Source organism: Telopea speciosissima, chromosome 11, assembly GCF_018873765.1.
Source record: "Telopea speciosissima isolate NSW1024214 ecotype Mountain lineage chromosome 11, Tspe_v1, whole genome shotgun sequence".
NCBI classification, from domain to species: Eukaryota; Viridiplantae; Streptophyta; class Magnoliopsida; order Proteales; family Proteaceae; genus Telopea; species Telopea speciosissima.
Window position 1 is genome coordinate 19364373 of NC_057926.1, and position 12301 is coordinate 19376673.

The window sequence follows — 12301 nt, forward strand, 5'->3', positions numbered from 1 at the left end:
CAACAGGTTCACCTCCCACTCTAATTTCCTTCGAGTTGTACGAGAGGCTTGGAGCCAACCGGTTATCTCTAGTTCCCCTCCCCTTCTCATCCTTGCTCAGAGATTTAGGAATTTAAAGAATTTTTCACGAAGTTGGAACCATGAAACCATTGGAAATGTTGACAATTGTATCCTCCAATGCTCCAATGATCTTAATTCAATCCAACTATCTCATCTACATGATAATTCCTACATCTCTCTGGCCCTTGAAGAAAAGAATCTTTTCTCCAAGTCACATCCTTTCTTGCCAACAATGAAATCTAGAATCACTTGGCTTAAGCTTGGAGACTCTAATATTAGCTTCTTCCATAGGTCCCTCAAGCATTATATTAGTTCCAACACTATCCCCTCCATTGTCTTTCGTCGTCGTAAGCTTTGTGTCAGTTGTTGAACTAATTGCAAGCATTGATACCAAATAAAAGGATTCCAATATTCCAACCTCATAATAATTAATAGGATTTGTTTTTGGTAAACATAATAATGGTTTTATAATGGAGTATTTGCAATGCAGCAATCTTGAATTTAATCGCATAATTAAAAAAAAAAACCTTGAACTTAGCATGTGAATATTCTTCATGTCCTTGTCAAGAAGACAATGTCTACTCCATTTCCCCATTGGGCATTAATAGTTTCACACTTAGATTGTTGCGTCAAGAAACCTCTGGTGGGTCCTCCAAGGATGGGACCTGCACAGAGTGACAAACAGAAAAGGGAGATGAGTGTTAGAGGGGTACCGGCGAGGGACTCTCCGATGCCTAAGTTAGGTCTCTTTAGCAAACAAATGAAACAGTAAGAGTTTCAAGAAATGACATCCCCTTGCATGGGGTGTTACCTTCCATTTTATAGGGTTGATTCCCTTTGGTTGATGTGATAACATAAAGGTCCCGATTTGACCAATGGTGGAACCCTTCTATCTTCAAGTGGTGGAGTGTTCTTGTTTATCAGTTTATGGAGAGTCCCTATCTGATAAGGTCTCCTACATGCTTGGGATCCTTGTTTGGTGAGTATCATTAAATGCTCATTAATGCCATTGCAGTGTAGAGAGTGGTTTCCTTCACTGGATAACCATACTTAGTGGACGATGAAGTGCCAAGGCCTTTATTGAGTAACTGCGCTCAATGGGTGGTAATGTGCCAAGGCCTTTGTTGAATAGCCACACTTAGTGGGTAGTGATTTGCCAAGGCCTTTGTTGAATGGCTATGCTTAGTGGGCAAGGATGCGCCAAGGTGTGTAGAGTTGCCCTAGGTAGGCTAGTTGACCCAGTAGGCGCGCCAGCTTCTTCCCACTTATTTAAGTGGGTATCTAGACCTTTTGGATGGGTCTTATGCAAGTATGATCTACCCAGTTGGCCTAGATGAACATTATTGTTGATGCCACGTATTGTGCCATCATTGAGTGGCCAATACATGGTATAACATAAAGCCCCCCACTCCAATAGATTCCGTTTGGGGGGTGTTGGAGTAGGATAGTCGTTGGTACAATTCCTACTTTTTTGTGTCTCATTTCCTTGGAGAACGTCTAAGCCTCATGTTCTATTGGGCTAATCCAGGCTCTGGCTTATACTCGTTGTGCTTGCTTGAGAGACGTACCTTTCTGTTGGTTCTGGGTTGCCCCTAATCTTGGGAGGAATGGGGTGGTGTTGTTGTCACTGCTTAGTGATGCGAGTTGTAACCGTCACATCATTAAGACTAGAGTGATGATTCTTATTCTCCACCTTTACCTTCGCGAGTATCCATGTGTTGAATTTGTGGGAATCTGGCACTTCACGTGGAATAGCCATTTTCTTCAATGAATCTTCATCAATGTATCTATTGGAAAGTGTTACCATTTGTGGTGTTTTAGGCATCGTACCTATAACTCTCCAATAGGAAATCGACACGTCCCATGGTGCAGTTATTCCCCCTGGAGTCAGTCGTATCCTTATAGTAATTGAAGAAGTCTTTTGATCTGGGCCATCTCTCCTCTTATATATAGGTGGCTTCTTCTCTACTATTCTTCGGCTTCCACTCTTGATTCTTCATTCTTCTATCTCTGCAAATGGCTTTTGCCTGTGCTATTTTCATCTTGGGTCATGGTTCCCATTGATGTGATCTGGAGTCCCTTCTCTTAATATGGCATCGCTTGAGATACCTTCTCAAGTGGGGGTTGGACTTGTGTTACCATTCTGCATGTGTTGGTTTTCCTTCCGGTGGCTACATCCTTGTGAATTTTCTTTTGGACTTTATCTTTTGATGGCCTTACAGTCTCAGACTTTATCTTTAGATGGTGCTTAGCATCATAATTTGTTGGTAGGTCAGAGTTTGGTCTCTCCTCCAGTTGTTTCGTGGTAGCTTTGGTGGATCACCTCTTTGGAGGAGGGTGGGCCGTGTGTCTAGGTCCTCTATCCTCGGTACCCTCCATGGTGGTCATAGCTACTCTAGGGGGGTTATAGGCTCTGATGATGACTCTTCAAGGGCTGGATGGTGATTCTCTTAGGGAGTTAGACCTAGGCGCATGGCAAGATCGTCTGAACGGGGATTTTACTATGGTTTCCATGGGTGTAGGGTCAGTCGGTCAACAGTCGCTTCTTCTCTCAGGAGGCCTAAATCTGGCCACTCTAAGTATCAAGCTCCCTAGATGTCTAGAGCAGAAGTAGGTGCATGGTGAGGTGTGTTTCCTGTGAAGATGACTATAAATCTTCTTGGGCATATGACGGTCGATCTATGTGTCGAGCTCAGCTCTCTCTACAAAACTAATGCCAAAGGGTTTTTGGAGTTCACAAATCTACTTGTTTTGGTGTAGACACCTCATTTTGTGTTTTCCCCTGAAGGTTTCCCATGATGATGATGCGCACCCTCCAAGGTGTAGAGTCGTTATATCTATTGATGTAGCGTCAGTGTGCACTGCCTAAATCCGTTTATCGATCGTCAATACCCCTTGTAGAAGCCCAAACCAGAGCCTCCAAGCCCTCCAAGATCCCCTGGAAAAGCTAGCCCTGACCTAGACTCCTTAGAACAAGCTTGACCTAGCACAGATCCTAGCCCAAATAGCCCAATCCTTCCCTGTCGACACCGAAACCTAGGTCGCACTCAAAGGCCTCGAGTCGACATCGACCTCACCTTCCATCAACATCAACATATTCCAGTTGACTGTTGGGTAGAACATCCCTACTGTCTAACTTACCTCGACATTCAAATTTTAAACATCGACAAACAAGCTACCCTCCTTGATGTAAAGTTCTATTCATCGATAGCCACTCGATGTCAACCTCACCCCTTCTTGATGTCAACTCGACCCCAGTTCACTGTAGAACCTATGCAAATCCGAGAAGCCCAAACTAACCATTTTTAGCTCCGATTTCGATTCCTTTTGCAACCAAGATTATTTTTGGCATCTTGGATGCGTATATTGGCTTCCTTAGGCCCCATGAAACAACCACAAACTATCTTTGACTCATCATAATCACCATGTTCTTCTTTTACCTCTCCCCCATCTGTGACACTATCTGATGGAGAAGAAACTGGTATGGGGTTCGGAGCTCCATGAGCCTTGATCCTAGGCTCTATAGTATTTTTAAAATTTACCAAAATCTCATTCTCATGAAAGACAACATCTCTGCTTCTAATAATTTTCTTTTTTTCTAGATCTCATAACTTGTAACCAAACTCTGCATCTACATATCCAACAAACACACATGGAACTACTTTGTCATCAAGCTTTGTCTTATGCTCTTTAGGCACATATGCAAAAGTTTTGCAATCAAATACCTTTAAGTGAGAGTATGAAACCTCTTGACCTATCCACACTTTCTCTACAATATCAAAACCCAAAGGCACTAATGGAGATCTGTTGATTAGGTAGCAGGTAGTACGAATAATTTTCACTCCAGAATGGCTTAGGCAACTTAGTCATTTTTAGCATGCATCTGACTCTTTCCATAATAGTTTGATTCATTCTCTCAGGTACACCATTATGTTGTAGGGTACCATGAACTGTCTTCTCATGTCGGATTCCATACTCTGAACACTAACTTTCAAATTGAATAGATGTGTATTTACCTCCGTTATCAGTTCGGAGACACTCAATTGCTTTCCTGTTTCTCTCTCCACCATGACATGAAATCTCTAAAAGTACTGAAATATCTAGTTTTTTTATCTCAAAAAATATACCTACACTTTTAGTGAAGCATCATCAATGAAAGTAACAAAATATCTAGTGCCACCTAGTAACTCAACCTCAATGGGATCACAAACATCAGAGTAAACCAAATTTAACAAATTAGATTTTCTAACAGATGACTTATTAAATTATACTCTATGATGTTTCCCAAATAAACAGTGATCACAAGGATTTAATAACATACCTATGTCAAAGGGAATGAGAGACTTCTTTGCCAAAATTTGCAACCCCTTTTCACTCATGTGAGCTAGTCGCTTGTGCCATAAATTTGATGAAGAATCATGTTCAAATGCATTCATCCCATTCATACACTCCTTCATGTATGTCTTATATAGTGTATGTCAGGCTTTTACTCTAGCAAATACTAGTGATCCTTTGGCAAGTTTCCATCTTCCATTACCAAAATGGTTTTCATATCCGTGCCAATCCAAAGCATTGACGAATATCAAATTTAGGACATATGTCCGGAAGATGTCGCACATCCTTCAGAGTTAATGTCCACATAATGCTAGTCTAAAGGCACACATCACCAATCCCAATATTTTTTTAGTAACTGCTATTTCCCATCTTCACAGTCCCAAAGTTGGATGCTTTTATAAGAAATGAAGAATTCTTTTGTGGAAGTGCCAAGAAAGGATGTTGGTGAGCTAACAACCCACTCAACACCATGGTCTGCAACATAATTATATTCTTCTTCTTCAAAAGAAAGCACTACCAAGTCTTTAGAATCAGACGCAGTGGTTGTAGCATTATTATCATTTGAATTCTTTTGATTTTTCTCTTGCATCTGTTCTTTCTTCAATTCACAATAGTTTTTCTTCAACTAACTTTCTTTACCACAGTGAATAATTTCTATGCTCTTTGAATTTTGACCTGCCTTTGGATTTACTGTGATTTCTTGGCCTCTTACTTTTACTTCTACCCTTATTTTCTGTGACAAGAGTCTGTGAATTATCCAAACCCATATATTTTCTTCTGGTTTCTTCATTGAACATGCTATCTTTTACCACACTTAGTGATAACACATCATCTGGAGCATAATTGTTCAGTGAAACTACCAAAGTCTCCCAAGTGTTAGGTAAAGAATTCAATAGCAGTAATGCTTGCAGTTCATCTTCCAAAGTCATCTTCATTGTAGCCAAATAATTCACTAAGTTCTAAAAATCACTTAAATGCTCGGTAATAGAACATTCCTTTTTGAACTTCAAATTGAAAGTTTTCTAATCAAGAAAACTTATGTTTTTGTTCTTACGCTCGTAGAGACTCTTTAGGTTTTTCCAAAGTGCTTGGGCATTAGTCTCTCCAATTACTTTGATTGGGATGACATCTGTAACCCTAAAAGTGAGGTAGGGTTAGAAGTGAGGCGCATCAATGATATGAAATATAACAGGTATTATAAAACAGACTTGGTGGGTTGCATCCAAAAAAGACTCACTCTGGGTGAAGTAGGTTTGACATAGATACTTGCAAATGGATTCTATATGGACTTTCCAACCTACTCAGAACTGCTCTTGGGTTTGGCGGAAGAAGATGAAGTATCAGGCTCGGGTGGAACCTTTTATTCACCACATTATAGGGAATGGCTCAAGGACATTTCTTTGGTTGGATCCTTGGCACCCTACTGGGGTTCCTTTTAATAGATTTGGAGATCGTATCAAATCCAATGCAGGATCTCATAGATTGGATTTAGTGCAATCTATTTTGGTGGATGGAATGTGGTCCTATAGCCACCCCACTTCCTTGTCTCTCAGGTTGGTTTGGAGGCAGTTGGTCAAAATTAGAAGACTTAATCCCCTTCAAGAAGATTCTATCTTGTAGACTACCTCCCCTATAGGGTCCTTCTTTACAAAATCTTCTTGGAGGTTTGTGAGATCATCTTCTCCAAAGCTTGATTGGGCGGGTTCAACAATTGTATTCCTAGGCATTCGGTAACAACATGGGGATGCTTGAAGGATGGGCTCCCAACCAAAGATCAACTCAGGAAAGGGCAGATGATGGTTACTCCGTATTGTGTTTTTTGTTGGGTAGGATTGGAGAATAGAGACCATTTATTTTTTGAGTCCTCCTTTGCTAGAAAATTATGGGGAGATATTTGAGTCTTTGCTCTCCAGCTAGAAGGCCAGGGGCTGGTATTCTTATGGAAGCAAAGTGGATCACTAAGACTTTCAAGGGAGATTCGATTGGGTGCATCGCTAAATTGGCTTTTTGAGTGATAGTTTCGCACATCTAGAAGGAGAGAAATTGCCGAAATTTCTGTCTTTTCATAAACAAAATGAAAACTGTGCCTTGTTTTATTAGAGAGTGGATATCCCCAAGGGGGAGAAATCTCCCAGGAATATGATTTTAGTTCAGAAATGTGAAGTGCATCCTATGTGGGTTAGGGGGAGTAACGTCCCGATGGGATGATTGGGGTTCTGCTGCTTTTTTGTTTCGTTGTGCTCTTGGGGTTTTCCGAGTTTTGCTTGGCTTCGGGCCTAGGAGATAATCTTTAGTCTTGGATCCTTCTGAGGCTTGGGAAATTCATTCCAAGTCTTGTTAGGCTGCCTTAGTTTGTGTATATTTTTCTCTGTTTTTTTCAATAAATTGATTTATCTATAAAAATAGCAAACATAATAAAACACACAATCATCGACCCAACTTCTAATAATACCAATGGTTTTCTTATTCATCCTATCACATTCTTTTTCAGTTTTATTTTCTGGTCTGACTTTGACTCCCTCAATTAGATCATACAAATCACTACAATAAAGAATGTCATCCATCTTGGGTTTCCATATTGAATAATTTGGACTAGTAAGTTTAATCATTGTACCGGACAAATTTTCTATCTCAATTCATACCAAACACTTAAAAAAACTAAATCAACTGAGAACCTGACTCTGATACCACTTGTGGGGATTATCAAACCCACTTGTCTAGTGTAAATTGAAATAGACCAATAATCCAATGTCAAATTGTCGAGCAAATTTAACCCAAAGAAATAAGAGAAATGAAATTGCAAAAGATCATCACACAATGAACACTAAGAATTTTTACGTGGGAAACCCACTAACATAAAGGAAAAAAATCACGGGACAAATCTTGTGCCAATTCACTATGAGAAAAATAGAAGTACAATTTTTCTCTCAAGTTTTTGTTAAAACTTAAGATTTACAAACAATTTGAGTCGATACAAAAAGGATTATCTCATAAGAAGCCAAACCAAGTTCTCACCACAAACACCACTAATCTCACAAAATCTCCTTACTTTGTCAGATCTCAAAGGTGTAGTAGAAACACCAAAAACTTCAAGACCGATCCCAGGTTTGTCTCCTTCATTCTATCTTTTCTCTCTCTCTTTCTTTCACTCTTTCTTCTTCCGTGTTTTCTTGATTTTTTTTTCTACTGTACGTTCTTCTCTTGTGGACGTCTCACAACCAAAACCCTAAGAAACGATTGCCCCAAAAGCAAATGACCCTCTCCCTTCCAACAACCTAACCCATTTGAGTTTGACTTATCACATTCTTTTGACTATTGGGCTTGATTTTAATGGGGCTGGCCCCACAACAATGCCAGGGAATAAACTAAACTTTGAATATAGATACTATACAAAATAAAAATTTATACCCAATTTTCCTTAAAAGCTATATTGAACCAGAGTTGGAAAAACAGGTTTTCTGGTGACTCGACCTGGTCAAACCTAGTCAGGCTAGTCATGTTTTTTTAATATTTAAAAATACAATAAATATGTATAAATTAATAACTATGAGAGAGAGAGAGAGATGGTCTCCATTTTCCAATTTAGCTTAGACTACTTGAAAATTAATTCATTAAAATATTTGTTATTATTATATAGATGATCCAAGTATTTAACTGTCTGATCATAATATCCATTATAACATTTTGAGCTTCCAAAACCTAACTACCCTTATGAAACTTATCAACCCCAATAGCAGTTGTACATATGTAGGAGGGAGATGAGCCCATTGACATGATTCTCTTTGCTGCATAACACTGTGAATGTATCAACAACACTAGCTAATTAATAAATATTAGATAATAATTCAAAAGATTAATTATAATAATTTTCCCATATCTCATTTAATAATTAACTTTTCTTGAGAAAGCAAGATGATTATTCATCAACTCTCCAACCTAATTGCATTGGAGAGAGAGAGAGAGAATTAGTTTTGATGCTTTGAAAGCAGAATAGTCAAATTAGAATTTATATTTTTGTGAATTATTAGAAAGAACTTTTTTGCCAACTATACTTTTATTAATTATTGCATTTATTGACTTATTTAATCATCAATCAAGTAATCAACTATGTATTTTAAAAAATAACTAAACTCACCGAGTTTATGGTGACTCAGATGAAAAAACCGAGTTTTATTTTACTCAAACGATTTGTAACCTAGTCTTGTTATTTTTCACTACTCTTGACCAGATTTTCTATTAATTTTGATTCTACTCGTGTGACTCGTCCTAGTCAAAACCATGCATTTTTTTTTTTTTTTTTTTTTTTTTGATAAAAAGGTCAAAACCATGCATTGAACCAGAAATTTCTTGGCAATATTTCAGGTGACACGTTTCAAGAGCGGTGGAGTCTCTCTTGGTGTAGGGATGCAGTACTACGTGGCGGACGGAATATCAGGAATACACTTCATCAACACATGGGCTGATATGACACGTGGACTCGACCTCACCATCCCACCACTTATCGATCGAACCCTCCTACGAGCCAGGGACTCTCCAATCCCCGCATTCCATCACGTCGAGTACCAGCCCCCACCTACCATGAAAACCCCTCTACAAACTACAAATTCCCAATCGGGTCCCAACACTATCTCCCAAGCCGTGTTGAAGATCACTCGTGAGCAGCTCAACATCCTGAAAGCCAAGTCCAAGGAGGGCGGAAACACCTTCAACTACAGCTCCTATGAGATGCTGGCTGGACACGTATGGCGCTGTGCATGCAAGGCACGTGGCCTCCCTGATGATCAGGAGACCAAGATGTACATAGCCACCGATGGACGATCGAGATTGCATCCCCCACTTCCACTTGGTTACTTCGGCAATGTCAGTTTCACTGCCACTCCAATTGCCTTGTCCGGTGACCTCACGAAAAATCTGCTTACCTATGCTGCGGGTAGGATCCATGAGGCCTTGATGCAGATGGATGATGAGTACTTGAGATCGGCCCTTGATTACCTGGAGCTGCAATCTCACCTGACGGATCTAGTTCGTGGGCCCCACACTTTTCGATGTCCGAATATCGGGGTTACAAGCTGGGCGAAACTGCCAATATATTCTGCGGATTTTGGGTGGGCCGGCCGGTATATATGGGCCCCGGTGGAATCGCTTACGAGGGTTTGGCGTACGTGCTTCCAAGCCCAACCAATTACGGAACACTATCGCTGTATATTTCTTTGCAATCTGAGCACATGAAGGTCTTTCAGAAGCTTATGTATGAGTTTTAAAGAGACGATCCGACTCGGACGATACGTGCAAGTGTTTCGTTTTGGATTTGTGTAGCCTAATAACACCAACTTGCAAAAAAGACTCTCTACAATACGTGCAAGTGTTTCGTTTTGGATTTGTGTGGGCTAATAACACCGACTTGCAAAAACAGGCTCTCTTTCACTCAAATTAATTTGCATTGAACCCTCTTTAGGGCTGATTGGGTATGATTTCTATTTCTATTTCATGGGAGTTATAAATAGAAATTGGGATGTTTAGTATTCTTTTTTTATCTTATTTATGAGAAATTGAAATCAAGTTAATATTAAATTGAACGGAGAATGTTCTCTATGTCGCAGCGCAGCCTGCGCCCAGGCACATGGGCAGCCTGTGCAAGGGGGCAAGGTGGTCATTGCACCCACCCCCATATGCCTAGGCACAGGCTGCGCTGTGGCACAGAGAACAACGCCCCTAAACTGAAATCAAGTTAATGTGAAATTGTAAAATAGGTGAAGAGTTGTTTCAATTTTGAAAATGAAATTGTTTCTAACCTTTTTCGTGTGATACTTTAAAAAGCATGTTTCTTACAACGGCTCCAAACATGGTTACCCGTGTAATTTCACTTAAAAGCATGTTCTAGGGATTATTGAAAGTTTCAATCCCAATACGAAGAAGAGTTGCTGCAATGGCAAGAAAGCGTAGAAGTTCGACAGTTACCCCAACTAGGTTTGTAAATGATAAGTCATAACTTAGAAAACCAATGGGAAATCAACACCTAGCATAGCCGGGCCAACCATGGGAGGCAAGACTGACCATTGGAGGCAAAATCGGCTTGAAGGTGACCAATCATTGTAAAGCAAGGTAGTCCTGGGCAGGTGTTCGCGCCATGAAAGCGAACCAATCATAAGAACGAGTGTTAAAGGACTCGCCCGACTCCTAACACTGAGGGTGGTGCGGTTCAGAAGGGGATAAGCACGAGCTGACAATTCAATTGACCATTTAGTCGACCATTCCCAACACATCCCAGAAAAGGCACGTAATGGCCCCGCTATTGGTGCTCCACATCTCCCCCAACAAAGACATAACGCATAAGGGGTTTTACCCACGTTATCAATAAGGATGCCACGTCACCCTAAATCGTGCCTGAAATTCCTCTCCAGTGAGGATTCCTCTCTGTGAGAACAATGATCATATGGCGGGGGATCGCCACGTGTCCTCCACCTCATTCTTCCATGGGGAAAAAGAGAGAGAAAAAGAGGTGAAAATGTGTGTGGGAGTCGCCTCCTAGAAGAGGGTCTAGGACCCAAAATTGTAATGTAATGACTCTCATAAAACGTCATTTTAGGGACAAATGGTCCGTTGGTCTGGGTACGGGTCAAGTTACGGTCAGGGGAAGGTATTAGGCACCTCAATCCGCCTGGACTTGCTGGTCTTCTATTGCTAGGCATCATGGAATGAATAACATGTTTTGGTAGAATGTGGAATGTAAGTTAAAGTGCAAGACAGTAAAATACAAGGGGAATGAAGGGAACACATATTGGAGGTTCGGCTGCAAAGTAAAGATTAGTATACCGAAATGTAAAATAAAGGACTCAAGGTCTTAAATAACCTAAACATGATTGACTTTAGGCTAAGCGTAATGATGTGATGAATGCACGAGAATGAAAGAGGATAATTTAATACATATGCATGATGAAAGATAGGATTGAAATAGAAAAAATATACCAATGATGAGTGTGCATGACGGAGTCTTAAACTACGGAGATTGGGGTCATGGAGATGCATACATAAAGATAAGATACAATATATATAAAAGAAGCATAAAGGAGGGAAGAAACAATAGGGTGTGATCACCGTCTAGGAAGTCAGGATCATGATGAACACATTTATGTATGAAATCTTAGGGCATAAAGCATACATTTTACCACATTGGATAGAGTTACTCGGTGCTTTCTTGTGCTTTTCAGGTTTTTGGGCTATTTATTATTCTGGACTATCAGGAGCTACATCTCCAAATTTACACGTAAAGCTACCCAATGTTTTTGCATGGCTATGTTCAGAGCTAAATTTTGAGCAAGATGGACGTGACGGTATTCAATTTCGCATCCTTTTAGGCCTCCATGCAAGCAATTATCGTTTTCAGACCGTAAAAGAATAATGTGCCAGAAATGAACCGAAACGCAAGCCCGAGCCAGTCTGAATTTTTGGAGAGTTATATGTGGCATCAAGGAAGACAATTATGATCAAGGGTTGAGATCCCCTCAAGCATTTACCATCTTTTTGCATTTTTTCACTATTGGAGGAGAGAGAAAAGCCACATGGGACCTACACCTGTTCACATGTGACCAAGGGTAGGATGGGAATAATTCTCACTGAAACAACTAAGGACAAAGGAGGAATTTCATATCCAAATTAGAAGTTTGACTAGAAAGTGGGCTGTAGCCAAAGATCGGCCAAGATGAGAATTGCGCAAGAAAAAAAGGAGAAATAGTAGGAGAGATAAGAGAGGAGAAAAAAAAAATTAAAAAAAAGAAAAAAGAAAAGATACTCTCTCATCATTCCATCTCTCACGGATTCTCTCTCTCTCTCTCATCCCTCTTTCCTATTTTCTCTCTCCCTATCCACGATTTTTCTCTTATATATATATATATATATTTTTTTTTCT

The 12301-nt window shown here is 40.0% G+C and overlaps 1 pseudogene; it reads left to right on the forward strand.

Moving 5' to 3' along the window:
* Positions 1 to 9677, forward strand: part of LOC122646854 — a 43898-nt pseudogene extending 34221 nt beyond the window's left edge.
* Positions 9678 to 12301: the final 2624 nt, after the last annotated feature.